This window comes from Giraffa tippelskirchi, chromosome 5 (genome assembly GCF_054371585.1).
Source record: "Giraffa tippelskirchi isolate mGirTip1 chromosome 5, T2T-mGirTip1v1.2.pri, whole genome shotgun sequence".
NCBI classification, from domain to species: Eukaryota; Metazoa; Chordata; class Mammalia; order Artiodactyla; family Giraffidae; genus Giraffa; species Giraffa tippelskirchi.
This window is the reverse complement of record NC_137279.1, coordinates 94,290,383-94,308,240: the sequence shown is the minus strand read 5'-3', so window position 1 is coordinate 94,308,240 and position 17,858 is coordinate 94,290,383. Positions and strand designations below refer to the sequence as shown.

At 45.3% G+C, this 17,858-nt stretch overlaps 1 non-coding gene across 1 annotated transcript; it reads left to right on the top strand.

Annotated features, from left to right (window-relative positions):
- Positions 1 to 908: 908 nt before the first annotated feature.
- LOC145508078 (U6 spliceosomal RNA) lies at positions 909 to 1,011 on the top strand. The gene has a single exon (XR_014055344.1). It is a non-coding gene; the product is annotated as a U6 spliceosomal RNA (small nuclear RNA).
- Positions 1,012 to 17,858: the final 16,847 nt, after the last annotated feature.

Here is a 17,858-nt window from a genome sequence, read left to right as displayed (position 1 = left end):
ATTATATCCAGAGCCATAAAGCAAGTCTCAAAGAATTTAAGTCACATAAAAATATTCTCTGGCCATAATGAAACTAACTTAGAAATCAATAACAGAAGTCAGACAGAGAAGGAGAAATATCACATGATATCCCTTATATGTAGAATCTAAAAAGAAATAATACAAATGAACTTACTTACAAAACAAAAAAAAAAACTCACAGACTTAGAAAATGAACAATGGTTGCAAGGGATGGGAGCTGGTAGGGATAGTTAGAGTTTGGGATGGTCGTGTACACACTGCTGTATTTCAAATGGATAACCAACAAGGACTTATTGTATAGCACATGGAACTCTGCTCAATGTTATGTGACAGCCTGGATGAGAGCAGGCTTTGGCGGAGAATGGATACCTGTATATGTATGGCTGAGTCCCTTGGTTGTTCACCTGAAACTATCACAACATTGTTAATTGGCTGTACCCCAGTACAAAATAAAAAATGCAAAAAAAATTACAGAAAGATCTCAGCAATATCCGCAACCATTTGGAAACAAAATAACACACCTCCAAATAATCCATGGGTCAAAGAAGAAATCAAAAGGGACAATAGAAAGTATTTTGGATGAAAACAAAACACACAAATTATAATTTGCCACGAAACAATACTTAAAAGTTATAGCACCAACACCTGTATTAGAAAAGAATAAAGAATTGTTCGGCGGTTAAGATTTTGCACTTCCACTGCAGAGTGTGTGGATTCAATCCCTGCTCAGAAAACTAAGGTCCTGCAAGGTACAGCCAAAAATTTTTTTTTAAAGAATAAGGATCTCAAACAAATGACTTTAGCTTTAATGTTAAGAAGTTGAGGTGCTCACTTCAGCAGCACCTATACTAAAATTGGAACCATACAGGGATTCCCAGGTGGCGCTAGTGGAAAAGAATCCACCTGCCAAAGCAGGAACAATACAGGGAAGATTAGCATGGCCCCTGGGTAAGGGTAACAGGCAAATTGGTGAAAGCACTCCATATTTTAAAAGAAAAAGTTAAGAAAAGAAGAGAAAATTAAAAACCTAAGCAAATGAAAGAAAAGAATATCAGTGGAAATCAATGAAATAGAAAACCTAAAAAATTAGGGGAAAAAAATCTATCAAACCAAAAGCTGCATCTTTGAGAACATTAATGAAATTGATGAATCTCTGACTCCAGGATAACAGCTGGTCACCAGAAATACCAAGCTGTGATTAGAAGCTTGAAGTTTTCAGTCCCACTCCTCATCCTCCAGAGAGGGGAGAGAGGCTGGAAATGGAGTTAATTAAAATTGATCATGCCTACACAAGGAAGCCTCCATAAAATCCCAATAGCACAGGGTTCGGGGAGCTTGCAGGTTGGCGAGCACATCCATATGGTGGTAGAGCAATGGCCCCAGCTCCACAGGGACAGAAGCTCCTGTGCTCGGGACCCTCCCAGACTTGCCCTGTGTATCTCTGTATATCCTTAAATAAACGGGTAAAACCGGTTTTTTTTTAATTGATGAATCTCTAGCCAAATCAATCAGGAAAGAGAGGAAAGACAGAAATTCATCAACATCAGGACTGAGAAAGTAACAAACATCCATATTCTTAGGTATTAAGAAGATAATGAGGAAATATTGTAAACAACTCTATGCCAATAAATTTGACAACTTAAATGAAATGGACAAATTGCTTGAAAGACACAAACTACCAAAGTTCATACCGAAAGAAATAGATAATGTGAATAATCCTATGTTTATTAAGGAAATTTCCTTGTTTAAAATCTTCCCACAAAGAAACCCCAGCCCTACACATCTTGACTGATGAATTCTACCAAGTATTCAAGGAAGAAATAATACCAATTTTACACAAACTCTTGCAGATAATTGAAGAGGAGAAAGTACTCCTAACTCATTCTATGAGGCTAGAACTACTCTGATACCAAAATAAGACAAAGGCATTATAAGAAAAGAACACAAGGCCAAAATTCCTCATAAACATAGATACAAAAATTCTAAACCAAAATTTAGCAAATTGAATTTTGCTATATATGAAAAGAATATATATATATGTATATATATATAAAGGATAAAATACCACGATCAAGTAAGATTTAGCCAACAAAGGCAAAGTTGGTCTAACATTTGAAAATTAATCAATATAATCCCCTATGTTATTAATAACAAACTTAAAAAGAAAAAAAGATATTTTTAGATGTGGCAAAGGTATTTGATGAAATCCAACACACATTCCTGATTAAAAACCTTCAGCAAACCAGTAATAGAACAAACCTCCCCAGTCTGACAAAAGGCATCTACAAAAATAACTATGGTTAACAGCATACATAATGGTTAAAGTCTAAGGGCTTTCTGCCCAAGACTGGGAATGAGTGATGTCCATCACTCATCACCTATTCTGATGATGGTACTGAAGTTTCTAGCCAGCAACAAGATAAGAAATAAAAGGCATCCATATTAGAAAGAAGTGAAACTGCCTTTAGGCTTCCCTGGTGGCTCAGAGATAAAGAATCCACCTGCAATGCAGGAGACACTGGAGATATGGGTTCTATCCCTGGGTCAGGAAGATCCCCTGGAGGAGGAAATGGCAATTCATTCCACCATTCTTGCCTGGGAAAAATCCCATGGACAAAGGAGCCTGGTATAGTCCAGAGGGTTTCAAAAGAGTCAGACATGACTTAGTGACTAAACAAAACAAAGCAAAAAAAAACACAAAACACTGTCTCTATTCAGAGATGACATAATCATCTATGGAGAAAATTTGATGAAGTTCTCTAAAAAAGCTACTGGAAATGATAAGTGAATTCAACGAAGTTTCAGGATACAAGATCAGTATACAAAACTCAATCGTATTTCTACTTATTAGCAATAAATAAGTAATGACAACAAAATAAATGACAATTACAGTAGCTTTAAAACTATGACATAAGGGTAGAGCTGATCAAAGACATGCAACATCTGTGCACTAAAAATTACAAAACATGGCTGAGAAGAATTTAAGATCTAAATAAGTGGAGAGATATATACCACAGTCATGGATCAGAGACTCAAGGATATTAAAATGTCAACTCTCCCAAAGTGTCTATGGGATTCAATTCAATCCCAATCAAAACCCCAGCCAGCCTTTTTATAGATATTTATGAGCTTATTCTACAGTGTATGGATGTGGAAATGCAAAGGACTTTGAGGAGCTGAAAAAACCTTAAAAGACGAAGTTGGAGGATTTACACTACCTGATTTGAAGATTAATTATCTAGCTAAAATAATTAAGACAGTGTGGAGTTTGCTTTTAAAAGTAGACAAATAGGTCAACAGAAAGGCATAGAGCTTCCAGAAATAGGCCTAGACATACACGTACACAGGGCTTCCCCAGCGGTGCTAGTGGTTAAAGAACCTGCCTGCCAATGCAGGAGACTTAAGAGACTAGGGTTCGATCCCTGGGTGGGGAAGAGCCCCTTGAGAAAGGCATGGCAACCCACTCTAGTATTCTTGCTTGGAGAATCCTATGGACAGAGGAGCCCAGTGGGCTAAAATCCATATGGTCACACAGAGTTGGACATGACTGAAGTGACTTAGCACACACTCATATGTGTACTACTGATTCTCAACAAGTGTGGAAAGGAAATTCAGTAGAGAAAAGATAGTCTTTTCAATAAATGATGCCAGAACAACTGGATATCTATATGCAAAAAAAAACACAAAACAACTAACCATCTATATTTCACACTACATACAGAAATCAACTTAAAATGGATCATAGGCTTAAATGTAAAACCTAAATTTATAAAACTTCTAGAAGAGAACATAGGAGAAAATCTTTGTGACCTTGGGTCAGACTGGAGTTTTGATTGGGATTGTATTGAATCTATAGCTCAATAGGTACAATAGTAAAAGCACAGTCTGTAAAAGAAAAAATGATAAACTGAACTTCAACATAATTAAGGGGAATTGGAGAGCCCAACAAAATGCACCCGATTTTAGTACAGTATGCCAAGTGCCGTGGGAGTATAGTGGGCCTTAGTTGGTTACATTCCCGGCAATAATTGCCCTCATCTCTGTCCTAAAAACTCTCCCTCTGGGAACCACCCCACTCCTACTTTGTAGGAGCCACATGCTTGGATGAGATTGCTCTCACTCCAGTTCCAAGGTGATCTGCCTGGCATAATTTCATTGTTTGTACCACACTGACTGATTCAGGAAGAGAAGCTATAATATTAACTGGTGCGTGGATTCTCTTATCCACTTCAGGTCAGTCTAACCACAGCGGGGCTTAAGGCTTTTGCTCTATGGCTGGGGAAGAACACATTCTCTCTTTCTGCCCTTAAGTCAAGAAGGATGAATGTAGTCTCTATTGCTGGTGGCAGCCATCTTGACCCCTTGAGAGAAGTCAATCTGAAAACAAAGCCTTGGGGCTTCCCCGGTGGCTCAGTGGTAAAGAATCCACCTGCCAATGAAAACAAAGCCAACACGTCTGAAGAGGCTAGAATCTAGAGAACGAATGACTAAAAGAGCCAGAGTCTGGATCAAACCATGCCTGAAGCTGTTACTTCTGAAATTCTTAGGCATCTGAGATAATAAATTGTCTTTATTATTTAAGTCCATTTGAATGGAATTTCCTCTTAACTTGCATCTAAAAGCATCCTTATTGATATAGGAGCATAGAAGAGAGCTCATTAATTTTGTCTGATAATACTGGGGAAGTCTTCCCAGAGGGGATATCATTTGACCTTTCATTTTATAGGATAAGTAGGCTTTCGCCAGCTAACAAGAGAAGTAAGAATGATCAGCTGAATCTGTCACCTTGAGGACAGCCTGACGTCCCTCCAACCCTGGAGCTGAGATCCTTTCCCTAAATCCTCTCTCCCCCTCGAATCTGCACCTTCTTATCTCCGTTCACCAGGCATCAGTTTATTGCCAGTGGGGATATATTAAAGCCGACTCCTTCTGCCCAAGAAATGGAAAGAACCCAGGAGAATTAGCTGGAAAAAAACCTATTAAGCAACAAAGAACATACCCAGCTATCAAGTCATCTTCAGAATTCTAAATCATGCAAGTGGCCTTCTTGAATGGCTTTCCCTGCCTGTAAGAGCTCTCCACCTCGAGAGGATCTCGGAGACCAACGGGGTCTGGAATTTTCCTAGCCTGGGCATACCTCATCCGTCTCCCATGTGTGCCCTTCAGTCATGAGACTTTAACAACAAGATCCACCTAGTCATGAAACCCTCACATAATTACAATGAATCCTTTTTCCTTTTGAGAAGCAAGCCTTTTCCCCTTGGGCTGAGATAAAAATCCAGCCTTTGATGTGGCCTTAGAGCTTCATGTTGATAAGAGTTCCTTCTTGTGCGTGCTTTCCAGCACGTTATCTCATCTGAGCTGAGAACCAGCCAGGGATTCTGGGGCCCACATAGCAGATGAGGACCTGGGGTCTCCCAGAGATTAAATGGCTTGCTCAAGGTCACGCAGCTAGCTCCTGGTGGGGGCTCATTCCTAGACCCCTGCACTGCCTCTTTTCTTACACGAATTCTCAGAAAAGCGTCTCCACCGTGCCTATGGTCTGCTATGCGAACAGCAGCCAACCTCACCAGGGCAACAACAATATTCTGTCCTTCCAGAAATCTAGGAATCCCCTGGTAGATTATGGCTTCCCTCATAGCTCAGTCAGTAAAGAACCTGCCTGCAGTTCAGGGGACCCAGGTTCAATTGCTGGGTTGGGAAGATCCCCTGGAGAAAGAAATGGCAACCCATTCCAGTATTCTTGCCTGGAGAATCCCATAGACAGAGGAGCCTGGTGGGCTACAACAGTCCATGGGGTTGCAAGAGTCAGACACGACAGCGACTAAACCACCAGCCAGAAGATCTTGACAGGGCGCAGCTACCAAAGTGAGACACTGGGCAGTCACTGGTTGCATCTGGGCCTCAAATCCCTCCACGTAAAGTGGACCTAGCTGCCTCACCAGCAGTGGGGACAATCGCACAGGGTCACTGTACTCCTCTGATGGACGGGCATTTACCCTCCACCGGCCTGAGAGCTGGCCAGGGGACAACAGTGCTGGAGCGGGCGTGGGAGCTAAGGGTTCTAGCCGACCACGTGCTCAGCAGGATGATGGAAAAGCTACCCATGGCAGAAAGGAGTCAGGGGAGGGGTGACTTCCTACCTGCCCCGTGGGAACCGGGGCAGAACGTCCCCAAGGGCCGAAACCTGCACAGCACCCTCAGAGTTTCCATCCTTCTCACATGAAGCCTCGCTTCCTTTCCCACACTGGTATCACCGCCCCAAGCCACCGCCTCTACTGCCCAGCTTCACCCGGAACAATGGAACCTGGAGGCCTTCTAAAATTAGCCTCCAGCCCTGCCAGGGCTCCTGCCGCTGCCCAGGGTCACTGACTTCCTGAGCTGGGGACATGGGCCTGCTTGGTTTTCTTCCACTGCTCGCCCTCCCTCCTCATCTGCCTCCTCCTGCCAGCTCTCAGGTGCAGAATTCACCTGGGTTCCTACCTCGGGCTCCCAACTAAGAAGGTGAGCGAGCGAAGCTAGGAGTGGGACTGCTGGGCCTGGAAGAACAGAAAGCTTCCCTCCAAGTCAACAGCTGGGCACAGCTGTAAGTCAAGCTCAGATGGGGGAATTTTCTGGTGGTCCAGTGGCTAAGAATCCACACTCCCAAGACAGGGGACCCGGGTTCGATCCCCGGTCAGGGAACTAGACTCCACATCCACATGTGGCAACTAAGAGTTCACATGCTGCGCCTGGAAGATTCCCCGTGCTGCAACAAAAGGCCCAGCGCAGCCAAATAAATTTTTTTTTTTCATTTCAAATGGGCACCCGCATGCTCAGTGAGACCCGTCTGCCTCCTCAGAATGACATTTTCCCAGACTCCAAAGTGATATACACTCTCCTCCCCTCACTCTTCACACCTCCTACATTCTCCTCCCACCCCTGCCACTTCATACCACCACCACACCAATGACCTTGCTTTCTACTTCCTGGGGAAAAACCTGGTGCAATTTGACAGGAACCCCCTCCTCTCCTTACCACAAACCACTGGCCTACTCACATCAAGACCGCCTGTCTGCTTCCCTCCTGTGAGGAGGGATAACGTCCTAGGTCCATCCAGGGGCCTTGATTCCACCCTCTCCCGCTCCTCAAGGACATGGCTCCTGCCCAGGCCCTCATTCCTGCTTCACAAACTTCTCTTCTACCAAAGCCACCCATCAGCATGTAAACACGCTTCAGCATCTTGTGTCCGTAAAAATCTTCCCACAATCTCATGCCCCCTTCCAGGTGCTCGCCCCAAGCTTTCCTCCCCCTCCACAGCAAAAGTGTAGGGCAGTGGCAGCAACCCACACTCCACCCACTCGTCCGTCATTCTCTCTCAATGCCCCCCACTAGGAAGCCAAGCTCCTTCCTACTTTCTGGCCTATGCACATGCTGCTCCCACTGCCTAGCATGCTCTTCCCAAATCTTTGCTCTTGTCCTTCAGCGCTCGGTTTATGTGGTTTTTTCCTCAGAAGTTCTTTTCTTGACCATTCAGCCTCAACCAACCCCCCAGTAACCATCATATCTCCCTGTATTAATTCTCAGGATAACACTTAACTGTCTAGTAAGTAAACTGACTGTTGGGCTTCCCAGGTGGTGCTAGTGGTAAAGAACCCACCTGCTAATGCAGGAGACACAAGAGATGCGAGTTTGATCCCTGGGTCGGGAAGACCCCTTGAAGAAGGGAATGTCTACCCACTCCGGTATTCTTGCCTGGAGAATCACATGGACAGAGGAGCCTGGTGGGCTACAGTCCATAAGGCTGAAGCGACCTCACACGCAGACTAACTGCTCCATCATTTTCTGCTTCTTCCTTTGTGATTTGTCCCCCACTACAAGAATTAGACTCCACAACAGCAGAGGCCTTATCATTCTCATTCAGTACTGTGCTTAGACTGTGCCTGGCACCTAATTAATAGGCAATGACTATGTATTGATTGGCTGAATAAAGGTGTCCTGGGCAAGCCTATTTCAATTTTTTAGAGGGGTTTTTAAGTTGTCAAGGTCATTATTAAAACTAGGTAATGGAAGATTGACATGCAAAAGGAGAAAAGCTGGGAGTAGAGGGGGCTTTAGGAAGCTGATGCTACAGAGGAGGCAAGAGGACATGCTGCCAAGATTGGTAAAAGGCAACAATCAAAAATATCCAGGGCTAGCAGAGGCAGGGAAACCAGCATTCTCATGAACTGATAATGACACTATAAACTATGTAATGCTTCAAAAACCAAAGATCATGGTATCCGGTCCCATCATTTTATGGCAAATAGATGGGGAAAGAATGGAAACAGTGAAAGACTTTATTTTCTTGGATTTCAAAATCACTGTGGATGGTGACTGGAGCCATGAAATTAAAAGATGCTGGCTCTTTGGAAGGAAAGCTATGACAAACCTAGACAGTGTATTAAAAAGCAGGGACATTACTTTGCCTACAAAGGTCCATATTGTCAAAGCTATGGTTTTCCCAGTAGTCATGTACGGATGTTAGAGTTGGACAATAAAAAAAGGCTGAGCACTGAAGAATTGATGCCTATGAATTGTGGTGCTGGAAAAGACTTTAGAGAGTCCCTTGGACAGCAAGGAGGTCAAACCTGTCACTCCTAAAGGAAATCAACCCTGAATATTCATTGGAAGGACTGATGCTGAAGCTGAAGCCCCAGTATTTTGGCCACCTGATGTGAAGAGCCAACTATTAGAAAAGACCTTGATGCTGGGAAAGATTGAGGGCAGGAGGAAAAGGGGGCAACAGAGGATGAGATGGTTGGATGGCATCACCAACTCAATAGACATGAGTTTGAGCAAACTCTGGGAGATAGTAAAGGACAGGGAAGCCTGGCATGCTGCAGTCCATGGGGTCACAAAGAGTCAGACATGACTGAGCGACTAAACAACAACACATGCTTCTGGAGGTAACTTTGGTAATATCTATTTAAAATATTAAATGTCTGTGTTCTCTGACCCAACATTTTCACTTCTGGGTGTTTATCCTGCAGACAAACTCCCACAAATGCATAAAGAGAAATGTATTCAAAAACACTGCAGCACTGTTTATCATGGCAGAAACTTGGCAATAACTCAAATGTCCATAAATAGGGATCTGGTTGCATAAACTATTGTATAACCACACAATAGACTTAAAAGAATGAGGCAGATTTATCCATATTTTCTAGAAAAGACATCTAATATAGTCCAACAGGGGAGAAAAACAAGTTGCAGAATGAGCCATATACACAATACTATCCTATTTTTGTTTTAAAAAAGAAATAAAATATGTTAATATGTGTATAAAAGTGTTGGAAGAGAATATACTAAACTGTTTGTGACAGTTATTTTGAGGGGATTCTGTATGCAGGGAGGTTCAACTTTTTAGATTTTATATTTCTGCAATGTGTTGGGTTTGTATATCCATACATTATTTCTGTGACCAGAAATTTTCTAATTTATTTATTTTTTATTTTTGGCTGTGCTGGATCTTCACTGCTGCTCAGGATACTCTAGTTGTGGTGCACAGGCTTCTCATTGCTGTGGCTTCTCTTGTTGCTGAGCACAGGCTCTAGATAATGCAGGCTTCAGTGGTTGCAGCACTCGGGGTCATAGTTTTGATATATGGCTCTAGGGCGCCTGGGCTCAGTTGTTGCAGCTCATAGACTCTAGAGCACAGGCTCAATAGTTGTGGAGCACAGGCTTAGTTGCTCTGCAGCATGTGGGATCTTCCCAGACCAGGGATCAAACCCGTGTCTCCTGCATTGGCATACGTGTACGTGTGCTAAGCCGCTTCAGTCATGTTCAACTCCGTGTGACCCTATGGACTGCAACCTGCCAGGCTCGTCTGTCTGTAGGGATTCTCCCAGCAAAAATGCCGTGCCCTCCTCCAGGGGATCTTCTTGAGCCAGGGATCGAACCCGCGTCTCTTACATCTGCCTGCATTGGCAGGCAGATTCTTTACCACTGAGCCACCAGGGAAGCCAGTGACCAGAAAATACTGAAGGCAAACAAGAGGTAATAAATGGCAGGCAATTGAACTAGGACAGTGGCAGAGGGAATACAGAGAAGAGGATAGGCATGAGAGCTATTGATGAGACAAGAGTCACAGAAGCTGTGCTGCAGATTTTAAACCTAGGTGATGAGGAGAGCAATGGCCCTAAACCAGGAGGGTAACACCTCACCACACTAGGACCACAAAATAAGGTCAACCACATTTCATGTAAATTACCCAAATTGCAATTGATTGACTGCTACCGCTCTGGTCCTAATGCCTTTCTAGCAGCCCAGCACCAATGTGACAAAAGCCTTTGCTTTCATTCCCCACTGCACTGCAGAAACTAGGTTGCCAGCACCATTCTTAGACCTAGGCCAAGGAGCCCTGTCCTGGGACCTCCTGCATGAGTGTGCACACACACACACATACACACATGCGCACACACACACATGCATATACCCAAACACACACGCATACACAAAAATATTGTTAAAGAACACGAGTGACTCAGCAATTCCATTCCCTCTTAAGTACATCTCCAAGAGAACAGAAACATATATTCACACAAAAGCTGGTACATGGATGTTCACTGCATCATTATTCACAATAGCCATAAAAAGTGGAAACAGTCCAAATGTCCATCAACAGGAAACTGGGTAAACAAAATGTGGTCTCTCCAAACACTGGAATCTCATTCAGTCATAGAAAGGAATGACGTGCTGATACATGCTTCAACTTGGACAAGCCTTGAAAACATTATGCTAAGTAAAAAACATTATGCTAAGTAAGTATGTCAGTCACAAAAAGGCACATGTTATGATTCTGTTTATATTTAATGTCCAAAATAGGCAAATTCATAGAGAAGGAAGTAGATTAGTAGTTGCCAGGGACTTGGGAGAGGGGAGAAGGAGAGGTGACAGCTCATGGGTGCAGCATTTCTTTAATAGTTGATAAAAAAAAAAAAAAGACACTCTGAAATTGGTGGTAATGGTTGCACAACTCTGTGAACATACTAAAAACCACTGACCTATTCATTTGAAATGGGCGAGTGGTATGATATGTAAATACTCTTAGAATACAGCTGTTAATAATAAACATACAAACAGACACACACAGACACCTCCCTCTCTCAGAAGCGTAGCTCAGGGCACACACAGTGCAGTGCACAATCCTAAACATCCTCTGTTGTGACCCATGTTCTTCCATGTCTCTTGCCCCATGTCTCTTTCTGTCAAAGACAACTAAGGCAAGAGTCAGGACAAGGTGTGGGCCATGGTGCAGCCATGCTGGAGATGAACCTGCATTAGAGGGCAAGGAAGATACTCCTGAGGAAGTCTCCAGTAAATGAAAAGAAAAAGTAATCCATGTGCCAAATCCTTCCGTTTAGATCATGTGACAATACATCCTTTCCCAGGAAGGGGGCGTTGATGTTTTTGCTTCTCTTCCTGTTTCAATCATAAAGTATTCAGGAATGAGCAGAGTATTCGCAACTCTTGTATGTGATTTTTGAGAAATATTTTCAATATTAAATCATTCGTATTACTCCTCAATTTATAAATGTGGAGGTCTAGATGGAAATGCATACAGCTTGGTACTGATTCTTTACATTGGCCGCCAGAAGAATGCTGAATACTAGAGCTGGAAATAGTTTTATGCTTATAAAAACATGTAATAGGATTCAATTGATGGCCTAGTGGTTAGGATTCCAAGCTTCACTGTGTGGCCTGGGTTCAATCCCAGGTCAGGGCACTAAGATCCCACAAGTCAGGGTGTAGACAAAGAAAAAAAAGATTTAACTGAATTTTCATAAAATACAAGTTTAAATCATCAGCTTTATTCAAAATATTTGCTTTACATTTTTATATTTTTCTACTTAAATTAGTAGTGTGCATTTTAATAGATGATGATTTTTGGAAGAAAAGGGATTTCTTTGAAAATATATGGAAATTAATTTTCACTTTACAGTGTTTTACATTTGCTTCAGTTTACATTGAATTAATGAAACAATTCAAGGTCTGTACTTTTTGGAAAGTGTTCTTTGTACTTTTAACCTTTAGTTCACTGCTATCAACAGCATACAAGTTAGGGAAAATCTTGACCAAATCAATATAATTACTGGTTTTATTAAAATAAAGACAAGAAAAATCAATTCCATGGAAATTATATAATAATTTATGAATGATATTTGTCTTTATTACTTATCCAGTCATCTCTGGCCCATTAACAGAACACCAGGACATGCACAAAATTAAATTCAATCAGTTTTGATTATGTTGCCAACTTCGAGTTACATATTTCCTAGTTTTGTTGTTATAAAGTTATATTTGTCAAAGTAGAAGGTTAGAAGGTATTTTATCATTTATAAAGAAAACAGTTTGTTTTCCTTATAACTTTTAAATATTTGGCCATGTAATATTATGTAGGCCTCTCATCCCAGCCCCACAAACCCGATGGGCAGGCCCACTGGCTGTGCCTTCAGACTCTTTCTGAGGGTGACAGAAGACGAGCATACAGAGGATAAACAACCCCAGCTACCAGAGAAGGGGCCACTTCCAGGGCCCACAGGCCCTCCATAACGCACTTCCAGCCTACCTGCAGAGGGAAAAAAGATGGCTCCGCCATAGCCAGGCAGATATCTGCCTTCCTTAGCTAGGAGCATCTGCTTCCTGGGATGATGGGCCCTTGGGAGAAACCTCAGCCTACCAAGAGAGGGTGCTCCTGCTCTATGACCCCAGGGACAGCAGAACACAATATTTATCCATTCATTACTTCACCTGACAGATGCAGAGTCCCCGCCCTCATGCTGCCTTCAGCTTAGTGAGGAAGTGACACCACAGTCACACACATAGAGGACCTGCAGCCTATCCAATCCAGGTGGGATGCACCAGGGCCAGACTGCTCTGGCTTCAGTCTCTCCTCCCAGCGAGGTGTGGGGACCGTGGATCCTGCCAGCCGGACTTCACTCGGCTCTGGATGCCCCACAGACTACTGGCCCAACAAGAATACTCAACACCGAAGAACAAACAGCAGTCTGCTGCTCCGGGTCCCCCATATTCACAAAGGTTCAAGAAACACTTCTCCCCGCAACTCCCCACCACCCACCCCAACCACCACCCCTGAAAGTAAGAAAGTCTCAGAGGCAGAGCTCTGACTCATCTATATGCAAGAGTTGCTATTACCAAACAGAATGACTGGACAGCTGGGAATGCACTCAAGGACCCCATGACTTCACTTCTCCTGAGAACAATGGGTAAATGCTTACTTTACAGGCATATAATGAAGGGACTGCTTTGGGCAATTTTTCTGAAACAAAGGAACTGCCTGCTCCACAAAGAATTGAAGTCATCACTTCTAAAGACCAAAACTTCTTGTGACCTTTCCAGAGAGTTTTTCATCAAGGTTTCAAAAGTCTGAGAGATTGGTCTCAGCTTGAGCACCCTGCTACAGTTCGAGCAGTGGAACACGGAAGGGAAAGAGCAGACTTGGAGGGGTTATGACAAGGCTGGTTTGAGTATAACTAGTGGGATGTGTAGCAAAGCAAGAAAATTTGGGAGTCATCCACATCAAGATGAGCTCACCAAGGGAAGAGGGGAAGAGAGAGAACAGACGGCGAGGGCCTGAAGAACACCTGTATTTCTAGGACAAGAGGAGAGGAGGAGTCAGAAATAGAAAAGGCAGGAGCAGAGAGGCAGGAGAACCAAGAAAAGTGAATTCAAGAGAGAAGGAGTGGGTGGTCATCTCCGTGGATGCAGGCAGGCCAGGAGTGAGAACTGAAAACATGTGTCCATGGTGGGTGACCTGTAAGAAGCCGTTTCAGAAGAGATGGGAGCGGAGGTCCAATTGCAGGGTGTGAAGGAGTAAAAGGAAGAGAGAACTAAGATGGTAATTGAGAGGTCAGTAGATGGAACGGAAGCTGTTTTAGGACAGGCGAAGATGGAGAAACTGGGAAATCCAACAGAAAGGAGTTAATTGAGGCAGCCAAGTCCTAGGTGGAGGGATGGACCACTAGTGGGGAGTGAAACACTGCAGAGAACCAGGGGCAGGCCCTCCACCACCAAGACAGGAGGAACAGACGGAGAAGGATGGAATTGAGGGGGGAAGAGGGGACACAGGCTGGGGCTCAGCCACTGTGGCGGCTGTCACCTCCCCAGCCTGGGAAACAAAGGTCAGCATGGCCGAACCACTACTGTGTGTCTGGCATCTGAGCTAAAGGACCCGTATGCCCAAGAACCCAGTCATTTTCATGGTCATAATAAATACATCCTGACCACCCATGGTTCACTCTCTCATTCACTTATTTGACATTATTGGGCTTCCCTGGTAGCTCAGACTGTAAAGAATCTGCCTGCAATGCAGGAGACCCAGTTTCGATCCCTGCGTCGGGAAGATCCCCTGGAGAAGGGAATGGCTACCCACACCAGTATTCTTGCCTGGAGAATTCCATGGACAGAGGAGCCTGGCGGGCTACAGTCCATGGGGTCGCACAGAGTCAGACACAAGTAACTAACACTTTCACTTTCTTCAACATCCCCTACTCTGTGATGGGTACTTCACTGATTGCTGGGAGTTACTAAAGTCAGAGGGACCTGGACTTGCCCTCACAGAGCTCAGAGAGCAGCAGGGAGCAAGATGAAGCAGACCTTCACAGAGTGTGGTAAGGCTAGACAGAAGGGGATATAGAATTCCAGAGCAAGGACATCTCACCTTGGAGAGGAAGCACGTGGGGAGAAAGCAACACATAAGCTAAGAACCAAGGCAGGAGGAGGAAGGAGCCAAGAGAACAACAAGGGCAGTGGTGTTCCAGGCAGAGGGTACAGAGCACTCAAAGACTTGCTCAGAAATGAGCAAGACCTGGTGATTCCAAGAACCGGGATCCCAAAAGGTCAGGGTGGCTGGAGAGCAGATCATAGCACAGTCATTCAAGGGATGGGGTTGAAGCCACAGGAACAGGGCCTGCCTGAGATATTTAGCAAAAAAAAAAAAAAAAAACAGAATCAAATAAAACAATTACCTAATTACAAGTACAGCCTCCACAGGTCACTATATCCTGGGACCAAAACAACTGTGTACATTGTGTACTGAATAAAGTCTATAACCCTTGCCAGCGGGTGGCAGGGAGGGAGGGAATTGCTGCAGTGACTAAATCAGTGACCATCAGAAACATGAAAGGAAGGGAGGGAGGGAGGGACAGAGAGAGGAAGGGAAGAAGGAAGGAGAGAGCCTGTACCAGCTTGGCTTAATGGAAGCTAAAGTAACTGACTTTTTTTTTAGCTGATCAGGTTTAGTCCCATCGATGTCATGAAAGCAAGGGCTCTGAAGAAGGATTGACAGAGGGAAATCTGGTCTGAACAAGCCCTGAAGTGCACCTGACTTCTGCTTGTATGCCCAGTACCATCCTGAGTGTGGTGCTCCCAGACGTGTGGGTTATCAATTGAAAAACCTCCATAGTCTCCGAGCCAGAGTGGGAAGGGGTCGGCATCCTGGGGTGTGCTGAGAAACTGCTCGGGGCCCCAGACACGCCACAGAGCACAGCTGAGCCTTCTCCAGGGCTGATTCGAGTTGAGCATTCCCTCCAGGTTCAAGGTGGGCTCAGACCATCCACTAGTGAGCCCACCCTGAGGGTCCAGTCCCAGGGCAGGTGGGAGAAGCTTCTGGGAAGGTCTAAGGACCCTGGAGAACCTGCCAGGGGGCCCTTGCAAGTCAGTGTCTGCACTCGCAGAGGGAACAAAGGAAGGGAGGGAGGGAAGGGAGAGAGGGAACAAAGGGCCAGAGGTAGGTGTGGGTGAGCCCCAGGCAAGCCAGCCTGATATTTTTCTCTCTCTTTTCTTTTTTTTGGTCTGTGCCACATCTTAGTGGCCACATGCAGGCTCTTGGCTGCAGCATGCCGGATCTAGTTCCCCAACCAGGGCCCCTGCATTGGGAGTGTGTAGTCTCAACCACTGGACCATCCGGGGAAGTCCTGTGTTTTCCTTTATTTCTTAGTAAGAATTCCCTTTCTAAAAAAGGAAAGTTTAGCTTATACATACCAAAGGGAAAGGGAGAGGGGGAAAAAACAAATTAAAAATGGAATAGAAGCTCAATTCCAGGCCCAACTCACAGCTGCTGGCTGTGTGGTTTGGGGGAAGTGGGGAAAGGAAGAAGTCTCAGGAACTGAGCTCCCGAGGGGTAAGCCAAGCACAGTGCTACCTGCACAACCTCTGCAGTGAGTAGCAAAGCTGGGAATCAAAGCTCAGAAAGTGACCCAACCAGCTCAAGGTTCCACAGCTGAATAATGACAGGTGGGGTTCAAACCTGATGACAGACCGTGCTGAGCAAAGTCACTCACCTTTCTGTGTCCCTATTTTTTCAATTTTAAAATGGAAACAGTAATAGGGAGACTGCGAGAATGGAATGAAATAATACGCGAAAACACACATGGTAAACTGTAAAGTCGATGCCCCTGTTAATGTCCCCCCCGTGCCCCTCCCCCTGCTGGGGCACAATCTGAGCCACTCCCCTCCCTGGTGCTTCCCCCTCCCCCACTCACAGAGGGTAGGTGTTGAGAAGGACTCTGCCAAACCGATCCAAGGTCTGGACTCCCTGCCCTTCCTGGCTTGCTTGGCCAATACTCAACAGGATTTATCATAGTTCCTGGAACATTGCAGATCTGCTAGAACAAGGATGTCCAACCCAGGCCAGCTGTCCTGGAGCCTCCAAACCATCTTGTAGGACCAGCCAGCCACAGCGGCTGGAGACCTGATGTGCCAACAGTACTGCTGGCTCAGGACTGGGTGTGCCTGGAAATTCACCAGAGTTGTCACGACACAGGGACATTGCTGGGAATGTCTCCACCTGGGAGACACTGTCTACGCCCAGGTGGAAAGCAGCCGTGGTGCTGGGCAGGGCCGTCTGCCTTCAGAACCCCAGCCCCAGCCTCTGAGGAAGGCAGGTCCAGGTGTACACCCATCTCTCCCCTCCTTGTCCCTCGCACGCCACGAGTGTTCCCTCCTGGGAAGAGGCCTCTGTGGCCTCCTCGTCCTGGTACAGCTTGATTCATCTAAACAGAACATGCCAGGTGGTGTAGACAGGTGGCCCGGCCTCCTCAGGGAAGTCTGGAAAAAGCCAGGAAGCAGGCCGAGCTCCCAAGAGCTCAAGCTGGGCTTTCTCTGCCAGCCTCTGATAAAGGGCACAAGGCTCGTGCACCCTCAGGGACACAAAGGGCAGGGGACAAGCCCTGGGTGGGGAGTCAAGAGCCCCAGGGCTTGGGCCTGGCATTGCCAGGATTGCTGTGTGACCTTGAGCAAAGCACTTCCTCTTGCTGGTCCTCAGTCTCCTCATCTGTAAGTGAAGGGTCTGAAGCTAGATCACTGAGGCCCATTATAACACTTGCTTTCTATGACATCACATATCGTGGTCACCCTCAGAAAGCCTCACACAGTCCCCAACACAGACCCTTCACAGCCCTGAAACTGGATGTCATTTGAGTCAGAAATTGTTACTCATTCAGTCATGTCCGACTCTTTGCAACCCCATGGACTGCAGCCCGCCAGGCTCCTCTGTCCACAGAATTCTCCAGGCAAGAATACTGGAGTGGGCTGCCATGCCCTCCTCCAGGGGATCTTCCCAGCTCAGGGATCCAACGCAGGTCTCTTGCATTGCAGATAGATTCTTTACCATCTAAGCCACCAGCGAAGCCAAGCAGGTATAGGCGGCAGGTCCACCTCTCACCTCCTGGGGGAGCCCTCATCGCCCTCAGCTGAGGCTCCTGAGGAACACAACTTCCAGTGGGACTCTCCCTGAACCCACCTAGAAGAAACAGACAGGCTAACACTCTAAACTGTAAAGGGGAGCTCATCACTTC